The 26,554-nt window shown below is 46.6% G+C and overlaps 1 long non-coding RNA gene across 1 annotated transcript; it reads right to left on the bottom strand.

The window, feature by feature from the left end:
- Positions 1–937: 937 nt before the first annotated feature.
- LOC307224474 lies at positions 938–21,088 on the bottom strand. The gene is made up of 4 exons (XR_013842561.1): positions 21,021–21,088; positions 18,397–19,190; positions 8,363–8,450; positions 938–1,370 (listed from the first exon to the last, which is right to left on the bottom strand). It is a non-coding gene; the product is annotated as an uncharacterized lncRNA (long non-coding RNA).
- Between the last annotated feature and the right edge of the window lie 5,466 nt (positions 21,089–26,554).

Here is a 26,554-nt window from a genome sequence, read left to right as displayed (position 1 = left end):
CCAGGGAAGTTCACCTGGCGCCTTCATTATACACCTTTAGGCACCAGGCAAAAACCTTCCTTTATAACCAGGCCTTTGGTTGACTTAATCAACTTCCCATACCCTTTTAAAATGTGTAGGTGGGTATTCTTGGGTTATTGTTTTTATTTTTATTTTATATCCTTTTATGTGAACCACCTTGAGACCTCTGGGTATAGGGCGGTATATAAATTCAATAAATAATAAATAATAAATTGGAGCATGCAGGGGGTTGGAGTAGATGACCTTTGGGGTCCCTTCCAACTCTACAATTCTACAATGCTGTGATTCTATGGCCTTGTTTACAAAGCAGGAGACTCTTAATCACAGGGTCATGGGTTCCAGCCCCACATTGGGCATAAGATTCCTAGATCACCCTTGTGGTCCCTTCCAACTGTACGGTTCTATCATTCTATGGAAGGTGTAATAAACGAAAATCTGGTCTTATTCCCTTATGGGGGACACAAGAGCCTTATAGAGTCCTTTGTAGGTTCTCCACTGTTTGGAGAAAATAACAGAGGCCAACCAGAAAATATTGAGAAGCAAAGCAGCTCGTAAGCCTGATCTTTATTGATCTGTTGCAACAGGGTGCTCCCCTCACACACAGGAAAGGAGGAGGAACCCAAACAAAGGTGTGTCCACCCTTATATAGACATTTTAAATTGCCCGCCTTGGAGTCCAAGACAACCCCCAGAAACATCATACCTACATCACAGAAAGGGCGGTCTACGGCAGAAATCTGAGTGTGTTGTTTACCTCTCGTCGTTGTTTATCTCCTATCTGGCAGATTACCTGTTAATGCTTACTTGATTGGATACCCTGGGGAGCCCGGCCAGTCTTTTGTAGTGACAAATACTTCGTTCCTGAGCCAGGTCACAGGCTCACCCTATTCATACACAGGTTTTGTGAATGGGGAGGCTTTTCCATTTTCCTTTGACCTTGCAGAGAAAACATTTGGTCAGTTTGGGAGTCAAAATGGTTTCAGGGCTGTTTTCCTGTGCTGCTTCAGACATGTGGTTTATATATTTATGTACGTGTTTGCTTGGTACATTTATGAACATTTATTATATATATAGGACCTTATTTTTTTATTTCAAAGGAAACAGCCCCTGTGTGCACACAGAGTCCCTGGCATTCCCCAAACTCTGAGAACTGGGGAGCTATTAACGAAAGGGATCTCTGGCACCCGCAAACTGTTCCCTCGACTTTCTTTTCCGTTATCTGGGTGACATTCCACAGCTGAAACGACTCTCCTGGGCAGTCTCTTATCAACCGGCTCAAGGGCCTGATAAAGCACTCCCTCTGAGGCACTGGCGTGCTCGGCCTCTCAGCCGGTTTCCTGGGCTTTCTTCCTGTTTGGATTAAAAATAAAAGCACAGCTGAGAAAGCACAATAACTCCTGGCACAGTCCGGAGAAACTGCCTTGCAGCCATTGCAGCTTCCAGGCACAAAGGTTGCTTTGTGGGAACGAAGGAGAGAACCTTCCCCAAGACAAAAGGAGACTTTCTTACCCAGAAAATCTGGCCCAGGCGTCTCCTCATGCGCCCCCAAGCAAGTCCCACACACAGCCCAGATCCCAGGCTCAGACCACGTGAAGCGGCTCGATCACACTAATTCATGCAGGACAAGGCTATCAGTGGCAACTGGGCGTGATGGTTGTGAGACTGCGTTATTTTAACAAGAAAATAAAAGGTAAAGGTAAAGGTACCCATGCCCATACGGGCCAGTCTTGACAGACTCTGGGGTTGTGCGCCCATCTCACTTAAGAGGCCAGGGGCCAGCGCTGTCCAGAGACACTTCCGGGTCACGTGGCCAGCGTGACATCGCTGCTCTGGCGAGCCAGAGTCACACACGGAAATGCCGTTTACCTTCCCGCTGGTAAGCGGTCCCTATTTATCTACTTGCACCCGGAGGTGCTTTCAAACTGCTAGGTTGGCAGGCAACAAGAAAATAGGGATCTGCTTTATGCCACTGAGCTACAGCCCTTTCCTCTGCTTGTATTCAGCATCTAGGAACCAGAGCATTACAGTGGTATCTCAGGTTAAGAACTTAAATCATTCTGGAGGTCCGTTCTTAATCTGAAACTGTTCTTAACCTGAAGCACCACTTTAGCTAATGGGGCCTCCTGCTGCCGCCCTGCCACCGCCGCATGATTTCTGTTCTCATCCTTGTTAACGGAGAAATCCGAGGGCTCCCTTGGACAAAAAACAAGGACACCAGCCAGGAATACCAGAGCAAAACAGTAGCCAGTAGGCTTGGTCTTTATTGAAGACTGTCGCGACAGGACTCCCACCTGCCACCAGGTGAAACAAAATGGAAGCCCAGAACAAAAGAAGACCCCAACTTTTATTAGTTACTAATCCTCCAAGCTACACCCCTAGAACAACTTCATGACTACATCACTGACACATCACAAAAAGGAGGGGTTGAGGGAGGAGTTGTGGAGGTAAACCTGAGTATCTTGTCACCTGGCTGGTTCCTCCTTTCCCCCTCCCCATGAGTCATTTCCAGAGGACAAAGGGGAGTTAGCAGTTTCCTGCCCCCAGAGGGAAGATCTGATCATTGTCCTTTGTTCCAGTCCATGTTGAATCCACTCCCATATGCAAGTCCTTTGTGACCTTGATGGTCTTCTGTCTGGGACCATCAAGGTTGTCATGCCAACCGGGTAGGGCTCCTGAGTACATGTTGGTACGCTTAAGGATTTATGGCTGTCCTGTATCAAACCATCCCCCTTTGATAGATCTTCCTCCATGGATCAAAATAAAAGTGGACTGGTGTAAATCCGATGTACGGTTGATTTACTATGAATTTATAACAGAAACGTCACATATGCCATGTGTTTGTGTGTGTGTGTGTGTGTTTGTGTGTGTGTGTGGTGTTTGTACAAACTGAATGATTGGGGGGGGGGGGTCTGCAACATCCTGAAGCAAAGCTCTTAACCAGAGGTACTATTTCTGGGTTAGCGGAGTCTGTAACCTGAAGCGTCTGTAACCTGAAGCATCTGTAACCTGAAGCGTCTGCAACCTGAGGTACCACTGTACTGCTATTGAAAAAGAGCCCGACCACCCCAAACTTCCTATGGCTAGTGCTAGACATTGAGAGACCCCAGATAATTCAACATTCAGTCTGTGAGCACTTAGAAAAAGATGCTGTGATCAATAAGGTCCAGACGAATCTTTTTTTCCTTTTTTTTTTTTTTTTTTTTTTGATGGGGTTACAAGCTTGGTGGATGAGGGGAATGTTGTGGACATAGTGTGTCTTGATTTCAGTAAGGCTTTTGACAAAGTCCCCCATGATATTCTCGCAAAGCTGGTAAAATGTGGGTTGAACAAGGTAGCTGTTAGGTGGATTGGTTGGCTAACCAAAGAGTACTCATTAATGGTTCCTCATCATCCTAGAAAAAAGTGACAAGTGGGGTACCACAGGGTTCTGTCCTGGGCCCGTGGTTGTTCCACGTCTTTAGAAATGACCTGGATGAAGGAATTGAGGGGTCACTCATCTAATTTGCAGATGACATCAAACTGGGAAGGGCAGCTAATGCCACAGAAGACAGAATCAGAATTTAAAATGATCGTAACAGAATGGAGAACTGGGTGCAAGCTAACAAAATGAATTTCAATAGGAACAAATGTTAACGTTCTGCACTTAGGCAGGAAAAACCAGCAGCACAAATATAAGATGGGGGATACCTGGCTTACTAGCAGTACATGCGCAAAGGATCTAGGGGTCTAAGTCTACAGTATGAAGTAGCAACAAACAAACAAGCAAAGCTAATGCTATTCTAGATAAAGGTAAAGGGACCCCTGACCATTAGGTCCAGTCGTGGCCGACTCTGGGGTTGCAGCGCTCATCTTGCTTTACTGGCCGAGGGAGCCGGCGTACACCTTTGGGGTCATGTGGCCAGCATGACTAAGCCGCTTCTGGCGAACCAGAGCAGCGCACGGAAATGCCGTTTACCTTCCCGCCGGAACGGTACCTATTTATCTACTTGCACTTTGACGTGCTTTCGAACTGCCAGGTTGGCAGGAGCAGGGACCGAGCAATGGGAGCTCACCCCGTTGCTGGGATTTGAACCGCCAACCTTCTGATCGGCAAGTCCTAGGCTCTGTGGTTTAACCCACAGCGCCACCCATGTCTCTAATGCTATTCTAGGCTTTATCAAAAGAAGTATAGTGTCCAGATAAGAGAAGGAATAGTCCCACTTATTCTGCCTTGGTCAGACCATATTGTGCTCCAAAGCACACACGCATATGTGGATTCCTGTGCCCAATTCTGGGCACCACAGTTTCAGAAGGATGCTGACAAGCATCTGAGCAGAGGAGGGCAACCAAGATGACCAAGGGGCTGGAAACCAAGCCTTATGAGGAACGGTTGAAGAAGTTGAGTCTGTTTAGCATTGGAAAGAGGAGACTGAGAGGAGATATGATCGCCATCTTCAAATATCTCAAGGGCTGTCACATGGAAGAGGGAGCAAGCTTGTTTTCTCCTGCTCTGGAGGGTAGGACCCGAACCAATGTCTTCAAGCTACAAGAAGGGATATTCTGATTAAATATCAGGAAGAACTTTTTGACAGTAAGAGCTGTTCGACCGAGGGATGGAAGGTGGTGGACTCTCCTTCCCTGGAGCTTTTTCAGCAGAGGTTGGATAGCCATCTGTGAGGGATGCTCTAACTGAGATTCCTGCATTACTGAGGGTTAAACTAGATGACCCTTAAGGTCCCTTCCAATTCTATGATTCTATGATTTCCCCCCCCCCCCTTTTCTGGCACCTCAGTAATCTTCCATGCTCTGCTGCGTCACAGATCTCGAAGCCAGATCCTTTCGAAATCCTAGCCAGACAGTAACTATATCAGCTGGTAATTTGTTTGCTCAGCATGCTGCCAGGCCACATGAGTGTAACTTTAGACAGTCTCCAGTTTAAACATCAAAGAATACATATGTAAAAGGAAGAAAAAGGAACTCCCGATTATATATCTTAAGTGAACTTTACGAGCTAACAAAAACAACATTAAAAGATGTTGAACGTTCAGGGTGAGGGTGCGAGGAATCCATTTCTGGACTTTGAAGGTAATGTCTTAAAAGTTTCACTCATTTATTTGCAAGGGCTAGCGACCGCATATCTAATCCTGACCCCTAGTGGCCATAACTAAGCATTTCGTTAAAACCTCATTCATTCTGACACAAAGGAGTCTCTGCGCTTAAATTTTGCTGTCTCGCTCCTGACAACCCTACAGCCGCTGATTTGCTACGGGGTCAAGTTCAAGGTGCTAATCTTGGCCGGTAAGGCCCTATTGTGGCTGCTGCCCATTGAGAGTGGCATAGCGGCAATCAAGGAGGCCAACAGTAGGGGGAGCCAGAGGCTATAATAGGCAGGGGCAACTAATTCTAGATTTGTCCCCATCCTTTCGCGTTCTACAGGGATAGAGGAATCGGAAGCCACCGCCAATCCCTGGGCTACTTGGAAGTAAGACAGCAGGAAGGTGAGAACTAGCAGAGGGCAGACCCAGAAGGGTTGGCGTGCCCCATTCTGCCGCCTGAGGGCTGCCCTGTCACTGCTACTGCTGCTGCCCCACCACTGTCGCTAGAGAAACAGCAACAGCATCATGCGCTCCATGAGCTCCCACAAGATTTCAACACCACTTTTCCTCCTTCTCATAAGTGAGGCGGGTCTGAGACTGGGACAAAACAGAACAGACTCCACTGTTAGGGATTGACATCCTGCTGTTTCTCCAGCCCCAGAGATAATGATGATGATATAATAATTATAATAATTCTCTATACCCTGCCCATCTGGCTGGGTTTCCCCAGCCACTCTGAGCAGCTCCCAACAGAATATTAAAAATAGAATCAAACATTTAAAACTTCCTTAAACAGGGCTGCCTTCAGATGTCTTCTAAAAGTCATGTACAGTGGTACCTCTACTTATGGACGCGATCCGTTCTGGGGTGCCATTCGCACCCTGAAAAGTTCGTAAGTAGAGCGCTGCTTCTGCACATGCATGTGATGCAATAGAGCGCTCCTGAGCATGAACGAAGCGGCGAACCCAGAAGTAAACACTTCCGGGTTTGCTGCGTTCGTAACCAGAAAAAAGGCAACGTGAACCTAACACAACTGGAGGTAAGACTGTAGTTGTTTATTTCCTTGACATCTGATGGAAGGGCGTTGCATAGGGCAGGCGCCACTACCGAGAAGGCCCTGTGCCTGGTTCTCTGTAACCTCACTTCTCGCAGGGAGGGAACCTCCAGAAGGCCCTCGGAGCTGGACATGAATGGTGGGGGTGGAGACGTTCCTTCAGGTCTACTGGGCTGAGGCCATTTAGGGCTTTAAAGGTCAGCACCAACAGAGAGCAAATGTGAGAGGTGTTTTGGTTCCCCCATCAGCATACATGGCCAGAGGTGGGTGTGCTTGGCTTAGCAGGTTGTGGACTTCATGAGCCTGAGGTAAAGAGAAGCTAGGATATCAGCCCGATGAGGTTCCCCAGGTTCTCAGATCCACAAAGCCTGAATACAGCAAACACCACAATCCCTACACACTTCCTTGAGCTTAACCCCCTCCTCCCCACCCACTTCTGATTTAAACATGAAAGCAGCATGGTCTGATTCAAAAGCAAAAGTTCAGGAACCACCTTGGTGTCTACTGTTTTTATCCCCCCAGAACATCCAGGAAAACTTTTCCCGTTTTGGTCGTATCTTTGAGCAGCTGGGTTTTGTAAGTCTGAAGAGAAGATTGCCGCTATTACGAAATTGGGAATCCTCCCCAGAACATCACGACGGTGCAATTGTACAAATTCTGCTCTTCAAAAGTTCTCGGTTGAAAATGCATTTGCATGAAGAGATACGCCCCATAAGAGTAAATCAAGCTTCTTTTTGCAAGTATATTTTGAGCCATCTTGACAGAACACCCGCAAGCTGGTCACAACAAGCGGACCGCCTTCCCTCTCTTAAGTCGTTGCGGTCTCGCCTTACATCCCATGACCCGGGTTCAAGTTTCTTGGCTGCTCCCTCTGAGATCTAAAGAATCAGCGTTAGGGGTGGATCGGACAACGCAGAGGATGGAAACGTTCCCATAGTTGATGTAGGGATTTTCTAAATGTGATGTGGGGAAAAAATATAACCCTCTGCAAGGAGGGAGGAGATCGTTGGGCAGAGATCAGAAAAATATCCTGATTCACAACCTCAGATCTTCCTACTGCAGCTGTTAAGTGAGGGCTGAAGATCACCCAGGCTTCTAGCTGGTCACTGAGAGGACAGGATACTGCACTAGGTGGGTCTTGGGTCTGATCCAGCATCCAATTCTCCTTAGGCAGAGGACCTTCTCGGTAGTGGCACCCGCCCTGTGGAACGCCCGCCCACCAGATGTCAAAGAGAAAAACCACTACAGTGGTACATACGCTTCAGGTTACATACACTTCAGGTTACAGACTCCGCTAATCCAGAAATAGTACCTCAGGTTAAGAACTTTGCTTCAGGATGAGAACAGAAATCATGCTCTGGCAGCGTGGCGGCAGCAGGAGGCCCCATTAGCTCCAGGTTAAGTGCTTCAGGTTAAGAACAGTTTCAGGTTAAGAACGGACCTCCGGAACGAATTAAGTACTTAACCCGAGGTACCACTGTACCAGACTTTTAGAAGACATCTGAAGGCAGCCTTGTTTAGGGAAGCTTTTAAAGTATCTGGTTGGCAGCCTTTCTTGGCCTGTGCTGTGTGGTTTCATCATATTGGGGGGGGGGGTGTCCTTGGGTTCCCCACTATCAGCTCATCTATCTCTGTTAACAGTGCAGTCATACCTCATGTTACGTTTGCTTCATGTTACATTTTTTCAGGTTGATTCCCGCAGTGACCCAGAAGTACCGGAAAGGGTTACTTCTGGGTTTCGCCGCTCACACATGCGCACAAGCACTAAATCGCGCTGCGCACCTACGCAGATACGCGCTTCAGGTTGCGGGCTTTTCATGTTGCGAAGTGGCCTCTGGAACGGATCCTGTTCGCAACCAGAGGTACTACTGTATTCCCCACTCTTCAGCAGAAAAGGATAGATGCAGAGTGAGAATCGGCCAGATCGGCCAATTTCAGTTTCTCTCCGTTTTTCGTTTCCTGCCCAAGCATTCAGTTCCCCACATTTCCACACTTGTTTGCGAATTTTTCGATTCTGAACGAAAATGCGCCAGCACTTTACTGCGAATTTCTCCTAGCACACACATTTTTGACGCAATTTTGCCAAATATACTGCGTTTCCATCTGGGGGTTTGTTTGTTTGTTTTGCACAAATATTGCATTTATATGCAGACTTCATATGCACCCTGCCACCTGGGCATTAAGGTGTCTCTTTGTCACTCTCCTGCACAAACCTTGGCTTGGCTGCTGCTGTTATTGTTGTTGTTGAGGCAGCTGCTGCCGTTGTTCTAGGATATCCTGTCCTGAGAGAAAGGACGATGTCTGTGCAAAGAGAGGAGAACAGAGGAAGGAGGACAGTGATTGTATTCCAAAACTAAAACATCCCATGGGATTTGATTCTTTAGTAGGAGCTGGGGAAACATAAGGGCTCCCCCCCCCCTCCATTCCCTTTCTTGGTTCCCACCCAGTGCTGGATTTACGTATAAGCGAAACAAGTTATAGCTTAGGGCCCCACTCTCTTGGGAGCCCCCCAAAAAATTAAAGGAAAAAAAACTGGATGTACATTTCAAAAATATAAGATAAAAAAACAAATAAAACAAAACCTACATACAGCAACAGTGTTTTGTGTTGTGTAGGTTCCTGTGATGTAAGTAATGGGCCCCGCCTGCTAGCCTGCTCCCTAAAATACCACTGGTTTACTCATTTCTATGTATAGGGTGCCTAAATTCTACATGTATGCAGAATGTATGTATGTATGTATGTATGCATGATGTATGGAACTGAGAGCTGGACCATAAAGAAGGCTGATCACCGAAGAATTGATGCTTTTGAATTCTGGTGCTGGAGGAGACTCTTGAGAGTCCCATGGACTGCAAGAAGATCAAACCTCTCCATTCTGAAGGAAATCAGCCCTGAGTGCTCACTGGAAGGACAGATTGTGAAGCTGAGGCTCCAAGACTTTGGCCAGCTCATGAGAAGAGAAGACTCCCTGGAAAAGACCCTGATGTTGGGAAAGATGGAGGGCCGAAGGAGAAGGGGACGACAGAGGACAAGATGGTTGGACAGTGTTCTCAAAGTTACAAACATGAGTCTGACCAAACTGCAGGAGGCAGTGGAAGACAGGAGTGCCTGGCGTGCTCTGGTCCATGGGGTCATGAAGAGTTGGACACGACTAAATGACTAAACAACAACAACAAATTCTGCATGGACTGGTTGCATGGCCACATGTGCAAATGGCTTTAGATACCTATTAGGTCCATAAATTACCATATAGCATATATTCAACATGAAAAGCAGCGACAGTTTGTTGTTGACAAAGCTGGACATATAAAGGGCCCCATTACCTTCAGTAGCTTGGAGCCTCATCAAACCAAAATCCGGCCCTGTTCCCACCCACTAAAGGTGTGGGTGAACGTTCCACCTCCGTGTTGTTTCTTGAACGTAAGAACAGCCTTGCTGGTTTTGACCCACAGCCTTGGGGAGAAACCGAAGAGAGTTGCAAACCCCATTACCTTAAAGTTGCTCATGACTGCAGAACAAGGTGCTGGCCCTTACATTGACCAGGACTCGGGAGGCACAAAAATGTGGCACGTGAAATGGTAACAACAGAAGTCCCTCCCCCCAAATAAAAGAAAGACTATCTTCGTGTATGCCACTAGTAGGGCAGCCCAAACCTCTGCTTGCACAAAACTGGAGAACGCAGTACCGACTACGGAGGAAGGGCCTTTCACGATGTTGGAATGTGTGGAGTTAGTGGGTCTGACTAGTAAGACAAGAGAACAAGATGATCAAGAATACAAAAATGCTTGTAAAGTATTTTAGGAATCAGCATAAACAAGTGAACAGATTAACAGGACTTGAATAAATTCAGCAGTAGGAGACAAGAAAAGAAGAATTTGGTAACTCAGAATATGCTGAAGAGAGGGAAAATAAACGAAACCAGGGAAGGAGAGGAAGGCAAGTCCTTGTGTGTTTTGCTTTTTGTCCTATTTTTTTCTATTTTTGTTCTTTTTTCTTTCTTTACAGGTCCTTTTTGAATCATATGTAAAAACGCTATTATTATTATTATTATTATTATTATTATTATTATTATAATAACAAATGCAGCAAATTGGGCATGTTGCAGATCTCCCTGATACCGTTGGCTTTTCCTGCTTCGGATGAACTAAATTCCTCGGCTGACCACCAGAGGGCAGCCAAGCACCACTTTTTCATTTAGCACCTTTTGCATTCAGGCACTTGGCTTTGCAAAGCGACGGCTCTGTAAGGTAGTCCAGTGGCATTGTCTGCATAATAATGTAACTGGGTGGGGTATGGCGAACCTGAGGACTGAAGACTTATGGAGCAGAAGTGCCCTGCAGCTGCCCAGGACTCACTTTCAACTCACCTGTCACCCCTTGAGTAGGAGGAGCTTAACCCATTGCTTTCCAGAGTCCTTCTGCTTGCCTCCAGAAAACTAGCTCTCAACACTCAGGCCATCATATTTTCAAGGCTGGGCTATACATGCTTGATGCTCTGAGGCTTAAGATAGGACCATCACCATGGCCTATCTTCACGTGCCTATAGTGGTAACAAAGAAAGTCCAGAGCAACTTAATATTGGGAATGCTCTGTTTATTATTATTATTAATAATAATCCTTCAACATCAACTTCGTTGGACTGGTCATGTTGTTTGGATGCCTGATTATTGTCTTCCAAAGCAACTACTCTATTCCAAACTTAAAAATGGAAAGCTTAATGCCGGTGGTCAACAAAAGAGGTTTAAAGACTCTCTCAAGGCAAATCTAAATATAAATGTAGCATAAACACCAACAATTGGGAAACACTGGCCTACGAGTGCTCCAATTGGAGAACAGCCGTTACCAAAAGTGTTATGGGTTTTGAAGACACTCGAACTCAGGACACAAGGGAGAAATGTGCTAAGAGGAGGACACGCTTGGCAAATCCACACCGTGATCAACTCCCACCCGGAAACCAATGTCCCCACTGTGGAAGGACGTGTGGATCCAGAATTGGCCTCCACAGTCACTTACGGACTCACTTTTAAAACCATGTTTATGGAAGGCAATCTTACTCAGATACGAGTGATCACCAAAGTGAGAGAAGAGACTTAATATGTAATACACTCATCTAGAGCACACATGGCTCTCTTGAAAAGTAGGCACCAAGACTCAGTAAAAAGTACATTTAGAACTGCCCCATAGTGGAGATTTAAATAGGGTTGTCATACATCTGGGAATTCCTGGACATCCTTTGGGGGGTCCTGCATTTTTTTCCGGGGGGAATTTTACATTTTAAAGCAAATGTCCTGGATTTAGGGTTTTTTTTTTAAAAAAATGTTTTATTTATGCATTTATTTATTTTGTGCATGGGTGGTTCTTGGGCTCGGTGGCATATTTTCTGGATTTTTACCTTTTGAAATATGACAACCTTAGATTTAAGCCATCTGTTAAGCAGAGAATATTGGGGAATGCATTACTGAAGTACACTGTGTAGACCAGTGTCAGGGAACTGACATCGGAGACAGGAGTGGAGGCAGAGCTCCCAAGCGATGCCAGAGAGGGGGCAAGCAGGGAGAGAGGGAACTCATCGGCTGGGGAAGGAAATCAGCGTAACACCAGGGATAAAGGGGGGCGGTTGGGGGAATCGGAGAGGGGTCTCCAGGACTCTTCACTGGAGACCAGCGGGTAGAGCACAGGTCCTCCTCTGCCCACACCCACCCTGTGCAGAAGACTTCCGCGCAGGGAAAGTAGGTGTAGACTTGGCGTCAAAGAGCTTTTGTGCTGGAAGAAGTTTAAGAAACGCCCACTGACGGATTCTGCTAGTGACTGAACAGCCACGAAGTGAAGGGCTGTCCAGTCAGGAAAGGTTAAACCAGGCTAACTAGCCAGGCGTGGTGGCAACTTACGCACGAGCCACGCCCATACATTCATTACAACCAGGAACCGTATGTGGCAACCTCAGGCTTTGAGAAGAAACCTCCCTCCTTCAGAAAGAAGCTCTTTCCCCAACCTTTTCTGGTTCATCTTCCTGTTAGCGGGAGGGCCATAGCTCACGCATAGAGCATCTCCCTTGGGTGCAAAAGATCCCAGGTAGGCCTGCGAATATATCTCCCATCTGGAATCCTGGGACTCGGCTAGACTGGGAAAGAAAAAGTGATTTATATGTCTTGTATATGTGAGTGGCGCTGTGGTCTAAAGCACAGAGCCTAGGGCTTGCCAATCAGAAGGTCGGCGGTTCGAATCCCCGCGGCGGGGTGAGCGCCCATTGCCCTGTCCCAGCTCCTGCCAACCTAGCAGTTCGAAAGCACGTCAAAGTGCAAGTAGATAAAGAGGTACCGCTGTGGCGGGAAGGTAAACAGTGTTTCCATGCGCTGCTCTGGTTCACAAGAAGCAGCTTAGTCATGCTGGCCACATGACCCGGAAGCTGTACGCCGGCTCCCTCAGCCAATAAAGCAAGATGAGCACCACAACCCCAGAGTCGTCCGCGACTGGACCTAACAGTCAGGGGTCCCTTTACCTTTATATGCGATATAACACTGTGCCGCCAGATGGTCTGCAGAGTCCCGTTTTCCCCCCTACTGGATTTCTCTGTTTAAATTTACACCAAGTTTAAGTGAAATGCTTCTTTGATGTGTCTAGATCCAGCCCTTGAGGGGCGCTGAAAATCAGTGCCAATAATCCTGAGCAGATACAGTATTGGTCTTTATAAGGTCCGTATACTTAAAGCTATGGTTTTCCCAGTAGTGATGTATGGAAGCGAGAGCTGGACCATAAAGAAGGCTAATCGCCGAAGAATTAGTGCTTTTGAATTATGATGCTGGAGGAGACTCTTGAGAGTCCCATGGACTGCAAGAAGATCAAATGCCTCCATTCTTAAGGAAATCAGCCCTGAGTGCTCACTGGAAGGACAGATCCTGAAACTGAGGCTCCAATACTTTGGCCACCTCATGAGAAGAGAAGAGAAGAGAAAGATGGAGGGCACAAGGATAAGGGGACGACAAAGGATGAGATGGTTGGACAGTGTTCTCGAAGCTATGAACATGAGTTTGACCAAACTGTGGGAGGCAGTGGAAGACAGGAGTGCCTGGTGTGCCCCGGTCCATGGGGTCACGAAGAGTCGGACACGACTAAACGAATAAACAATAACAACAAAGGCAGTTTATGAAAGTTCACTATGCTTTTTTTGCTTCCTTCCCCCCCCCCCCTGCAAGTAAACAAAATCCCAGAATATTCCTTCCCCCACCCCTTTGGCTCACTAGAAGAGCTGCTCTCAAGAGGTTTCTCCTGTGATGGGGCTGAAGAAGCCTTGCAGGAACAAGACGTGAATGTTTCTCTGATCTGCCTGGCTGAGCATCTCACGTCTTTTCTGCCGAGTCATTTCTTAAAGCAGCTAAAGATGGAATTTCCTACATTCCTCAATAACATCGGAGCGGAGAAAAGACTGGCAGAGAGACCGCTCTGCCTCAAGGCCTCCAGAAAAATAACTGGTACTTTGGATAAAACAAAATAAAAGAAAAAAAATCCTTCCAGTAGCACCTTAAAGACCTAGAACTAACTTAGTTGGTCTTTAAGGTGCTACTGGAAGGAATTTTTTTCTTTTATTTTGTTTTGACTATGGCAGACCAACACGGCTACCTATCTGTAACTGGTACTTTGGATTTTTTCTCTCTGCAGAGCCCCCTACAAATTTTCAGCTGCCCAGCCAGATAGGCGGGGTATAAATATATTATTATTATTATTATTATTATTATTATTATTACTACTACTACTACTACTACTACGACTGCTGCTATTAGCAAAAAAGGATTCCCCCATTGCACAGCCTTGTGCAAAATTCCTATTGCACTTCACAGTGAACAGCTACACTGTCAGAGCTGAGCCCTACCCCAGATGAAGGTCAGGGGAGAGACGAAGCTCTGCGGCAGAACATCTGCTTGGCTTGCAGAAGGTCTCAGACTCAATAGCAAACGCCTCTCACCTAAAACCCTGGAGATCTCAAGGCGGTTCACAGCAACAAAATGCAAGATAAAGGGCCATGGGGTCATGGTATCGTGCAATCTGGCAAACAGTGTTAATGGAAAAGATGGATGCAAAAATTAAAAGTAGCAAGAGGCCAAAAGAAACATAACCATTTTAATGCAGTTTGGTGTGGTTTTATTGATCATAAAGGTAAAAAGGTAAAGGAGCCCTGGACGGTTAAGTCCAGTCAAAGGTGACTACGGGGTTGCGGCGCTCATCTCGCTTTCAGGCTGAGGGAGCCGGCGTTTGTCCACAGACGGCTTTCCAGGTCATGTGGCCAGCAGGACTAAACCGCTTCTGGCACAACAGAACCCCGTGACGGAAGCCAGAGCACACAGCAACGCTGTTTACCTTCCCACCACAGTGGCACCTATTTGTCTACTTGCACTGGTGTGCTTTCGAACTGCTAGGTTGGCAGGAGCTGGGACAGAGCAACGGGAGCTCACCCTGTCACGGGGATTCGAACCACTGACCTTCTAATCGGCAAGCCAAAGAGGCTCATTGGCTTAGACCACAGCACCCCCATAGCCGCCTTTGACTGGATTTAAACATCCAGGGGTCCTTTACCTTTACCTTATTGATTATACAAATAATGTGGCATATGGTGGAACAGGACCTATAGTTCACGGTACAGTTTGGCGTGCGTGAAGTATAGGTTTCCATTTTTCATTTTCTCCCTTACTCCCTATAAATTAAAATTGTTATTGATACAAAAGACCTTTTAGCAATCTGAGCATACACCTTCTTATCATTTCATATCCCCAATAGTTATGATATATAAACTTTAACATGACTTTGTTAATATATTCAGAAACATGTATCTGAGCGTAAAGTGTCATTTTATTTTAACTCTCATTTGGTGTAATTTTTGCATGCTGTATGTCTGAATGTCATGAATGAAACTATATTTAAAAAGAATAATAATAATAAAGGGGGGGAATGCAAGGCAAAAGCAGAGGTTAAGCCCAGCTGGAGCAGTTGATGGGAAATATCTCTGCGCAAGTCCGCCCAAGAGCTGCTGCCATGCAGTCCTTTGCTAGAGAGATGCTAAGAGGCAGCATCTTGTGTTTAAAGAGAAAGGTGTGGTGGGCAAGGAACGTGCTGTGCCCCATCATGGCCAGCAGGTGGCAACAGGGCTCTGGGATGGATCCTGCGCTCTCCTTTCCAGACAGCCATCTCTTGAGTTGCATGCACAACACCAGCTTCTTACATAAGTGTAATGCCAATCTCCCCGCCCAATCGCCATCACTTTTTCACAAGTCGGATCGGTTTCATTATGTAACAGATAAATTCAAATGTTTCAAGTTGCAGATAGCAAGGGGGGGGGGTAGGTCAGACTGGCTTAGGTAACCGAGAAAAATGAATTAAGGGGCGGAGGGGGACAGGGAAAGGGGTTGCTGGATACCTTGCCTCTGTGGTTGCCAACTTTCCCCCCTGGCAGGGCTCCTGCACTTTTAACAGCTGCCCTACAGGTGCAAAACGCTGGCACCCTGTCTACAACTTCATTAACATCCATCTACAATTTTACTAGCATCTCTCGGTATTGTGAACAACACCGAACTTACCTTTTGTTAATATTTCCATGAACTTACCTAAAAAGAAAACAAAAGACTGAGTTAAGTACTGAAAAATCTATTGAAATCAGACATTATAAGTTCATCTTAGGTTGGGTAGTTCGTAAGTTTCTGTGGCTTTGCATAAAGTTTTGTATTTTTGTCAGAAGATTGATAAAGAATGTATAATCATTTTGGTAATTACTGTGTGTATATTAGTCGCCAACATGTTGCATGAGTCATACTACTATATGGAGCAGCTGCTGTTAAGCAGCACTGGAGCCCTTCTGGGAAGAAAAAGTTGGCAACTTTGCTCAAGCCTTCAGCCTCCAACATTGCTTTATTTACTTGCTTGCTCGTTTATTTTGCCCTGGGGTCTTTCGCAGGGATCTTTGCTCCTATCCTGCGCTCAGGACAGAAGAGGAGGCTGGGCAATCCAGTCTTGGCATCCAATGAACTGCGGGGCACGTTAAAGGGGCACATTCCAAAGAACAGGAAGAGCAATGAAATAAACTCGGAGTCGAGTGTGGAGTTCATGCTCTTTATTCAGCTCAGAGTAGTGAGGAATGGAAATTCCCCCGAAATGTCTGCTTTATATACATCCTTTACACAATGTGCCCCACGTGATTGGCTAATTCTGGGATTCTCCTGTAGGCCAATCAGGTTGCGGATTCACTTCCACCCAGAGTTGGATTCGGTGGCTGCTGCGGACCAATTAGACTGCTGCGTTCTGGATCCTATTGTTCTGGGACTAATCAGACTGCTGCATTCTAGATCCTATTGTTCTAGGACCAATCAGACTGCTGCATTCTGAATCCTATTGTTCTAGGACGAATGAGACTGCTGCATTTTGGATCCTATTCAACTCACTACATAACAGGAAGAGCAAACTGTCTCTCGTGGACTGTGGATGTTTGACAGGGCCGGCGCAAGCAGAGGGCAGAGGGAGACGACTGCCTCAGGCGGCCGTTGCAGCAGAGCATCTTTGAAGGGCAGAAGCAGACAGCACTGTTGCTTATTTTGGCAATGCTACGTTGACAGCTTTGGGTGCATCCCATCTGATCTTCTCCAGGCGAGGAATCCGAACGAGCTGGGTCACCGAGTGAGCTTCATGGCCAAGGTGGGATTTGAACCCTGGCCTCCCCATCCAAGACTTTAACCACTACACCACACTGCCTCTATGATCTCCGCTGAGCTTTCCCCCTCCCTAGATGGAGGCACCTTTCCTCATTCCGTCGCTTGGCTTCGCAGTCAGGAGTTGGCAGCCCCTGTGCCATCGCTGGGCGAAAGCCTGGCTGAGTGCTCAAACGCAGCTTGCCTTCGCGTCGCTCCTCGCTCCTCTGCCAGCTCCCAGCAGAACAGCGGAAGAAAGCACGTAACCTGCAGCACGTCGACGCCCTTATTATATAATGGCTTTGAATTTCAACCAAGAACCAGCCAAGCCGCTGTTGGAGTCTTGCCATTCGCAAGCAGATCAGCTGGGTTTTTAAAGAGTGTTAACAAGACTGATGGGAGGCAGGCCTGCCGGTGCCTGCTAGTTGTCGCGTTCAAAAATAGAGCCTCCATTTCCAGAACCAGTGTACCTCATGGGGACCAGATATTGGGGAGCCAAACAACAAGAGGCCGAGAAACACTCATATTTCTTTCTCAATAAGATCTGCATTGTTTTAACTTCAAGATTATTATTATTATTCATAATAATATTACTCCGCCCATCTGGCTGTGTTTCCACTCTGGGCGACTCCCAGCAGAATATTAAAAACATAATAAAACATCAAACATTAAAAGCTTCCCTAAACAGGGCTGCCTTCAGATAATAATAATAATAATAATAATAATAATAATAATAATAATAATAATAATAATAATTTATTTATAACCCGCCCACCTGGCTGGGTTTCCCCAGCCACTCTGGGCGGCTTCCAACAAAATATTAAAATACAATAGTCCTTCAAATATTAAAAGCTTCCCTAAACAGATGTCTTCTAAAAGTCAGATACAGTAGTTGTTTATTTCCTTAACATCTGATGGGAGGGCGTTCCACAGAGCAGGTGCCACTACTGAGAAGGCCCTCTGCCTGGTTCCCTGTAACCTCACTTCTTGCAGTGAGGGAACCAACAGAAGGCCCTCGGAGCTGGACCTCAATGTCCAGGCTGAACGATGGGGGTAGAGACTCTCCTTCGGGTTAACTGGGCCAAGGCCATTTAGGGATTTAAAGGACAGCACCAACACTTTGAATTGTGCTAGGAAACGTCCTGGGAGCCAATGAAGGTCTTTCAGGACTGGTGTTATATGGTCTCGGCGGCAACTCCCAGTCACCAGTCTAGCTGGATTAATTGTAGTTTCTGGGTCACCTTCAAAGGTAGCCCCACGGAGAGCGCATTGCAGTAGTCCAAGCGGGAGATAACCAGAGCATGCACCACTCTGGCCAGACAGTCTGCAGAACACGTACAAACAGTGGTACATAGCCAGTTACAGAATTCCTGTCTAAATCATGGTGCTATAAAAATATGTGAATTGCTTTGTTTTGAGTGCCCTTACAGTAATTGACCTCTCCATGTCCCATCATATGATGAAGGTGGGCTGAGAGAGTGATCCCCTTTATTTACATGATCTACACATAACAACAAATTTATATTTTCCAAGTCCTTAATGAGCTGGGCTCCCACACAACTCTCTAACCAACCAACCAACCTGGAAATGGGAGCGGTTATTTCTCCCAGCTACGGGGTGAACCCGCCTGATGCTTTCAAGCCTTTGTTACTTCACTTTGCTTCCCCGCAACGTGATGCCGGATCCACGTGGATTATGTAATGCATTCATCCTCTCGAAAGGGAATTGGGAAGTGTCAGAGGTGATTCCGCGAGGAGATACAGAGCTCTTTGGTGGTGGAAATTCTTCTCTGCAGAGCTGGGGGAAAAAACGCCACGCCTGTTGCGAGGCAGAACAATTTGGGCCCAGGATGGAATGTGCTGATGGATAGCATGTCTGAACTTGTGCTGAGTCAGACAAAGAGGCTTGCACACGCATTCGGTTTTGGTTTCTGCTATTGCATAAAACTGACACTTGTTTTCCGGGTTTATTTTGCAACCGGCTATGGAAAGGTCCCTTCAGAGAGGAAATGTTGGATACTTTCCTCCTTGAATGGGGATCCCGTGGGCAGCGGAGTTCCACTGATACATTGGTGCACCAATACGCTCACCAACCATAGAATCATAAAATCATAGCTTTCTCCCAACTGAAGTGCAGAGTGCTTGAGGACCAGAACATTCGCAGGGAAACCAAAACGCTTGTTTATAAAGCTATTGTACTACCAACCTTACTGTATGCTTGTGAAACGTGGACCACTTATAAACGCCATCTATGAGAGCCAGTGTGGTGTAGTGGTTAAGAACGGTAGACTCGTAATCTGGTGAACCGGGTTCGTGTCTTCGCTCCTCCACATGCAGCTACTGGGTGACCTTGGGCCAGTCACACTTCTTTGAAGTCTCTCAGCCTCACTCACCTCAGAGAGTGTTTGTTGTGGGGGGAGGAAGGGAAAAGAGAATGTTAGCCGCTTTGAGACTCCTTAGGGTAGTGATAAAGCGGGATATCAAATCCAAACTCTTCTTCTTCATCTTCAACTCCTTGAAAGATTCCATCAACGGTGTCTCCAAAAAATCTTACACATCACTTGGGAAGAAAGGTGAACTGATGCCAGTGTACTGGAAGAAGCAAAGATCACCAGTGTCGAAGCAAAGATTCTTCAACATCAACTTCGCTGGACTGGTCATGTTGTGCAGATGCCTGATGATCGTCTTCAAAAGCAACTACCGTACTCTATTCTGAACTTAAGAATGGAAAGCGTAATGCTGGTGGTCAACAAAAGAGGTTTAAAGACTCTCTCAAGGCAAATCTAAATATAAATGTAGCATAAACACCAACAATTGGGAAACACTGGCCTACAAGCGCTCCAATTGGAGAACAGCCTTTACCAAAAGTGTTATGGGTTTTGAAGACACTCGAACTCAGGACATAAGGGAGAAACGTGCTAAGAGGAAGGTATGCTTGGCAAACCCTCACTGTGATCAGCTCCCACCAGGAAACCTACGTCCCCACTGTGGAAGGATTTGTGGATCCAGAATTGGCCTCCACAGTCACTTACGGACTCACTGCTAAAACCGTGTTTATGGAAGACAATCTTACTCGGCTACGAGTGATCACCAAAGAAGAAGAGAATCATAGAGTTCAAAGGGGCCCCTATTGAGAGCCAGTGTGGTGTAGTGGTTAAGAGCAGTGGTCTCGTAATCTGGTGAACCGGGTTCGATTCCCCGCTCCTCCACATGCAGCTGCTGGGTGACCTTGCGCCAGTCACACTTCTCTGAAGTTTCTCAGCCTCACTCACCTCACAGAGTGTTTGTTGTGGGGGAAGGAAGGGAAAGGAGAATGTTAGCCGCTTTGAGACTCTTTAAGGGGAGTGAAAGGTGGGATATCAAATCCAAACTCTTCTTCTTCCCTAGGGTCATCTAGTCCAACCCCCTGCAATGCAATCTCAGCTAAAGCATCCATGACAGATGGCCCTCCAACCTCTGCCTTGCCATCCCAGCTATGTTCCTGTCTCTTTGAAGTTCTGGCCTTCCTGTTCATTTTTCCTGGCTTCTTAAAAGTACATTCTCCCATCTTTGTGTGTAGCGTCAGAACTAATCCAGGGGTGGCATTGTATTAAATAAAAAGTTTCTATTTCCATCAACAGGATTTTCATTTCACTTGTAATGTAACAAACGCTACGGACCATACGGACAGATAACAAAATACAGACTATGAAATAATATGCTGTTGAAAATATTGACGATAGGACCCATGGAGTGGGAGGGAAGTCTCAAGATTCAGAGAAATCTCTGTATTCGGTATTGTTATAAATTTGTATTTGTAAAATCAAATAAAAATTATTTTTTGAAAAAGCTATCCCTACCAAACAAAAACAAGCCAGTGTGGTGTAGTGGTTAAGAGCGGTAGTCTCGTAATCTGGGGAACCGGGTTCGCGTCTCCGCTCCTCCACATGCAGCTGCTGGGTGACCTTGGGCCAGCGTGAGAGCCAGTGTGGTGTAGTGGTTAAGAGCAGTAGTCTCGTAATCTGGGGAACCGGGTTCGCGTCTCCGCTCCTCCACATGCAGCTGCTGGGTGACCTTGGGCCAGCGTGAGAGCCAGTGTGGTGTAGTGGTTAAGAGCAGTAGTCTCGTAATCTGGTGAACCGGGTTCGTGTCTCCGCTCCTCCACATGCAGCTGCTGGGTGACCTTGGGCCAGTCACACTTCTTTGAAGTCTCTCAGCCTCACTCACCTCACAGAGTGTTTGTTGTGGGGGAGGAAGGGAAAGGAGAATGTTAGCTGCTTTGAGACTCCTTTGGGTAGTGATAAAGTGGGATATCAAATCCAAACTCCTCTTCTTCGTCTTCTTCTTCTTCTTCTTCTTCTTCTTCTTCTTCTAAGCATCAAGCAATAAATGTTTATGATTGATTTATGTTTAAATAAAAACTTTTTTTCCTGTTTGGGTGCTTGTTGGGAAATTAGACCCTTCCCCCTCCTAGAATCATAGAATCATAGAGTTGGAAGAGACCACAAGGGCCATCGAGTCCAACCCCCTGCCAAGCAGGAAACACCATCAGAGCACTCCTGACATATGGTTGTCAAGCCTCTGCTTAAAGACCTCCAAAGAAGGAGACTCCACCACACTCCTTGGCAGCAAATTCCACTGTCGAACAGCTCTTACTGTCAGGAAGTTCTTCCTAATGTTTAGGTGGAATCTTCTTTCTTGTAGTTTGGAGCCATTGCTCCGTGTCCGCTTCTCTGGAGCAGCAGAAAACAACCTTTCTCCCTCCTCTATGTGACATCCTTTTATATATTTGAACATGGCTATCACCCCTTAACCTCCTCTTCTCCAGGCTAAACATGCCCAGCTCCCTTAGCCGTTCCTCATAAGGCATCGTTTCCAGGCCTTTGACCATCCTGCACATACACAGTAGGCCAGCATTCATTCTGACTTGCTTGTAGGATGCTTACACACTTTCCTGTTAATTTTTCTTTTATTCAGGACTTTTCAATGCACTCCCTCACCACTTTACATGGGAAAAGTCTGTTTCTTGGAAAGTGGGTTGGTTTTGCCAGGGTGACAGAGCGCTGCAATTCGACTTAATTGTGCAAACCTAAATTTCCTGGTATGCTCTTGCACCTGCAAAATACTGACAGTTTCCATGGGTGCCACAAATCTCTTTGGTTGTGCCTCGGTGGATGCTAAGCACTAATCGGTTCTCTGTGCATCCTTCAGATTTTTATTTTTGTGTCAGTTTAATCCACATTCATAACACTGCTGTAATTTTGAAGTATAGAATAATGACTGTAATGAAAGCTCTTAAAATACACTGGTGTGGGGTTCTGGGGTGGTTGGGGGGGTAATTTACTAGTGAATATATCCAACGCAGAGATATCACCTTGCTGACAAAGGTGTGTATAGTTAAAGCTCTGGTTTTCCCAGTAGTGATGTATGGAAGTGAGAGCTGGACCATAAAGAAGGCTGATCGTCAAAGAATGGATGCTTTTGAATTATGGTGCTGGAGGATACTCATGAGAGTCCCTGGACTGCAAGAAGATCAAACCTCTCCATTCTGAAGGAAATCAGCTCTGAGTGCTTGGAAGGGCAGATCCTGAAGCTGAGGCTCCAATACTTTGGCCACCTCATGAGAAGAGAAGACTCCCTGGAAAAGACCCTGATGTTGGGAAAGATGGAGGGCACAAGGAGAAGGGGGCGACAGAGGACGAGATGGTTGGACAGTGTTCTCGAAGCTACCAGCATGAGTTTGACCAAACTGCGGGAGGCAGTGGAAGACAGGAGTGCCTGGCGTGCTGTGGTCCAGAGGGTCATGAAGAGTTGGACACGACTAAACGACTAAACAACAACAATATCCAACGGAGGGTTGTAAAGCTTGCTGAGAATCCAAAACAAATGCAGATCAATGAACAGGCTCTCCAGCAGGGTTTACAGGGTCCAAGTTGGGTGCAAAACCCTACACAGACGCACCATTATCCTTATGAAAACCCCACACACACTCTCCCCCGATGCACTTACGTCCCTGCAGTGATGGTGGTGGTTCTCAACTTTCCTATGCAGCTGTTATGAGTTAACTTAATAATCAGTGACTATCAAAGCGGTGGGTACACACCTACACGTGTGTGTGTGTGTGTATAATGTATACACATCGCATACAGTATAAACATTAAGCTGCAAGAAATGTTCTGGGCTCATCCTCTGTTTGCTTATACAGAGAATTCTTATTCAAATGACTTGCCCAGAGTTATTCCAGTTGACCCTCCAGAGCGTTTTTCCACGGCAGCACCGGCAACCAAATCGGAAGCCATCCAGTCTGCAACCGAGAAACAGGCATGAGTTGAGCCGAAAGGAATTCCACAGTGAGACAAAGACCATATGCCCCTGGAAAGTAGGGGGGAGGTCAACATCTTGTCTGCAATGGCTCCCAGCTTAAAGCATTCCGTCCTCCTTAGGAGCAATCATCTCCAGATGTTGCTCCTTCTGATCGCTGCTCATAAATGATCTAGTGCCAGAGAGACCCAACAGGGATTGCTTGTTCTTTCCCAGAACCCAGCCTGATGAAGGCACCGCTAAAGAGGCACCGCTAAAGAGAATGCCCCAGAAGTCTTCTCAAAGAAGACCCCATTTTCCCATCAGAGGTGCATATGGGCTCATCTGTACTACCTGTGACTATTAAGCTTCCTGTGCGTCCATTAATTCTCTACTGTCTTCCATGCAGTGCATAGTGGGTGGCACTGTGGTCTAAACCACTGAGCTTGCCAATCAGAAGGTCGGTGTTTCAAATCTCCACAATGGGATGAGCTCCCATTGCTCGGTCCCAGCTCCTGCCAATCTAGCATTTTGGAAGCACACCAGTCAAGTAGATAAATAGGTACCACTGTGGCAGGAAGGTAAACGGCGTTTCTGTGCACTCTGGTTTCCGTCATGGTGTCCTGTTGCTCCAGAAGTGGTTTAGTCCTGCTGACCACATGACCCAGAAAACCATGGACAAACGCCAACTCCCTAGGCCTGAAAGTGAGAGGAGCACCGCAACCCCATACTCACCTTTAACTCGACTTAACCATCCAAGGGGAAGCAGATGGTGCTGTGGGTTAAACCAGAGAGCCTAGGACTTGCCAATCAGAAGGTCGGCGGTTCGAATTCACGCAACGGGGTGAGCTCCCATTGCTCAGTCCCTGCTCCTGCCAACCTAGCAGTTCCAAAGCACGTCAAAGTGCAAGTAGATAAATAGGTACCACTCTGGCAGGAAGGTAAACGGCGTTTCCGTGCGCTGCTCTGGTTTGCCAGAAGCGGCTTAGTCATGCTGGCCACATGACCCGGAAGCTTTACGCCGGCTCCCTCGGCCAGTAAAGCGAGATGAGCGCCACAACCCCAGAGTCAGCCACGACTGGACCTAATGGTCAGGGGTCCCTTTACCTTTACCCCCCCAACACACCATACATCCCAACAACACTCTTTTAGGCTCCATAAATTGCCACAGTCATGGGTCAAAAGTACTCTGCATAGCTTAAATGTCAAATCCTATGCTTGAACAAACAATGTACGAGAGCACATTGAAACCCCCCCCCCTATCTCTCGTTTGCATCATTTCTTGTCGTGATAGAAAAACAAGGTTTATTTGTTTCATGACCTGCCAGTTACATCATAGGGTTTCAGGTTCCTCCTGCAAAAATGGATTAGAGATTTGGGGGGTGGGGATCCTTTTCAATGCTATGACCTTTTGCTCCCACTCCAGCCGTGATGATATTGAAGCCTGTTCTTATTTGAAGAGGCAGGATGACAAAGCAATGAGGCAAGAAATAATAATAATAATAATAATAATAATAATAATAATAATTTATTATTTGTACCCCGCCCATCTGGCTGGGCCTCCCCAGCCACTCTGGGCGGCTTCCATAAAAACCAAAAATACACTAAAATATCAGAGATTAAAAACTTCCCTGAAACTTTTCATCCACAATTTGCACACCTTATGGGCCACCTTTAAAGAAGGGCTGGTTGTCAAAACTAAATTTATTTAGCTGCTTACCCTCTAGAGAGAAATAGCATCTATCAGAATCACCATATTGTACAGACCTTCACTGTATTTCTAGTTTTTTGGGATAGAGTCTGCCTTAATTGGTTGGCTCCATAAAAAGGGAAAGGGACCCCTGACAATTAAGTCCAGTCGTGAACGACTCTGGGGTTGCGGTGCTCATCTCACTTTACTGGCCGAGGGAGCCTGTGTTTGTTCGCAGACAGTTTTTCCAGGTCATGTGGCCAGCATGACTAAGCCGCTTCTGGCGAACCAGAGCAGCACACGGAAACGCCGTTTACCTTCCCGCCAGAGCGGTACCTATTTATCTACTTGCACTGGCGTGCTTTCGAACTGCTAGGTTGGCAGGAGCTGGGACAGAGCAACGGGAGCTCACTCTGTCACGGGGATTTGAACTGCTGACCTTCTGATCGGCAAGCCCAAGAGGCTCAGTGGTTTAGACCACAGCGCCACCTGCATCCCTTGGCTCCATAATGCCGTCTAATATTTGGTATCCCCCAGAGACCTGTTAAGATAAGATTTCTTCACTCAAGCCTGTTTAGATGCAAATATAAGCGTTCCCAAAGGTTTTTGCCATGTGGCCAAAACTTACAGGGGTGTGGGGTGAGGAATTGGTCTCTGAGGCCCATCTGATTCTTGCAGCCGATCTGGGGGAAGGGCCACAGTTCAATATGAGAGCATCTGTTTTGCATGCAGAAAATCTCAGATTCAATTCTTGGCAACAATTTCAAGTAGGAATGAGAGACAGCCCTGCCTGAAATCCTGGACGACTACTGTCTGTCAGTGAAGACGGTGTTGGCAATGGAGCACACCTCCAAACCAGCGGAGAATCACAGTGCCTGTTGTAGCTGCAGAGACCAGTAACTCGTAACTGCTGCTTCCCATGTTGTTTTTGCACCAAAGTGACCTATCCGTGGCGCCAGCCTGGGCAGTGTGGATGGAGGGCCTGGCCTACACAGACAACAAGACCCCCCTCTTAGCCTGGCTGAGGTGGTCCAAAGGAAAGTAGAGCAATATGTTTGGCACCAGCTTGGCTGCAGGAGTTGCCAGAAGGAGGTGTACAAGATGTCTTAACTGGCTGAAGAACAATTGCAATTTAAATAATAATAACACACAACAATTGCAATTTAAATAATAATAATAATTTTTTATTTATACCCTGCCCTCCCCAGCCAGAGCCGGGCTTAGGGCGGCTAACACCAGTAAAATTACAATAAAAACATAATAAGGGAGGGGGGAAAAAACAATTTAAAATACAGGTTAAAAATACAATTTAAAACATTTTAATAATAGCCCATAGATCAAAACCATAAGGGGAGGGAAACATAAGGGTCAGACTGAGTCCAAACCAAAGGCCAGGCAGAACAGCTCTGTCTTGCAGGCCCTGCGGAAAGATGTCAAATCCTGCAGGGCCCTAGTCTCTTGTGACAGAGCGTTCCACCAAGTCGGTGTCACGATCCTGTCTACGGGCGATTGAAGTCCCGGTGAGGACATCAGGACCGGGGGCAAGATGGTGGAGCAGGAACAAGAGTCCAGAAGCCAGGGGTCTGAGGGTCAGGAAGCAGGGAGTCACAAAGTCAAGGGTCCGAGGGTCGAGAAGCAAGGAGTCAAGAAGCCGAGGTCCGAGGGTCAGGAAGCAAGAAGCCAAACACAGCAAGGCAGGAAACGTGTTGCTGTGGCAAAGAGCCGAAGGGAAATGCTGACTTTATATCCCTTCCCAGCTCTTGACACCAGG

This window comes from Podarcis cretensis (assembly GCF_951804945.1).
Source record: "Podarcis cretensis genome assembly, chromosome: 9".
In the NCBI taxonomy this organism is placed as follows: domain Eukaryota; kingdom Metazoa; phylum Chordata; class Lepidosauria; order Squamata; family Lacertidae; genus Podarcis; species Podarcis cretensis.
Note: the sequence above shows the minus strand (reverse complement) of the source record. Positions and strands in the feature narration are given on the sequence as shown.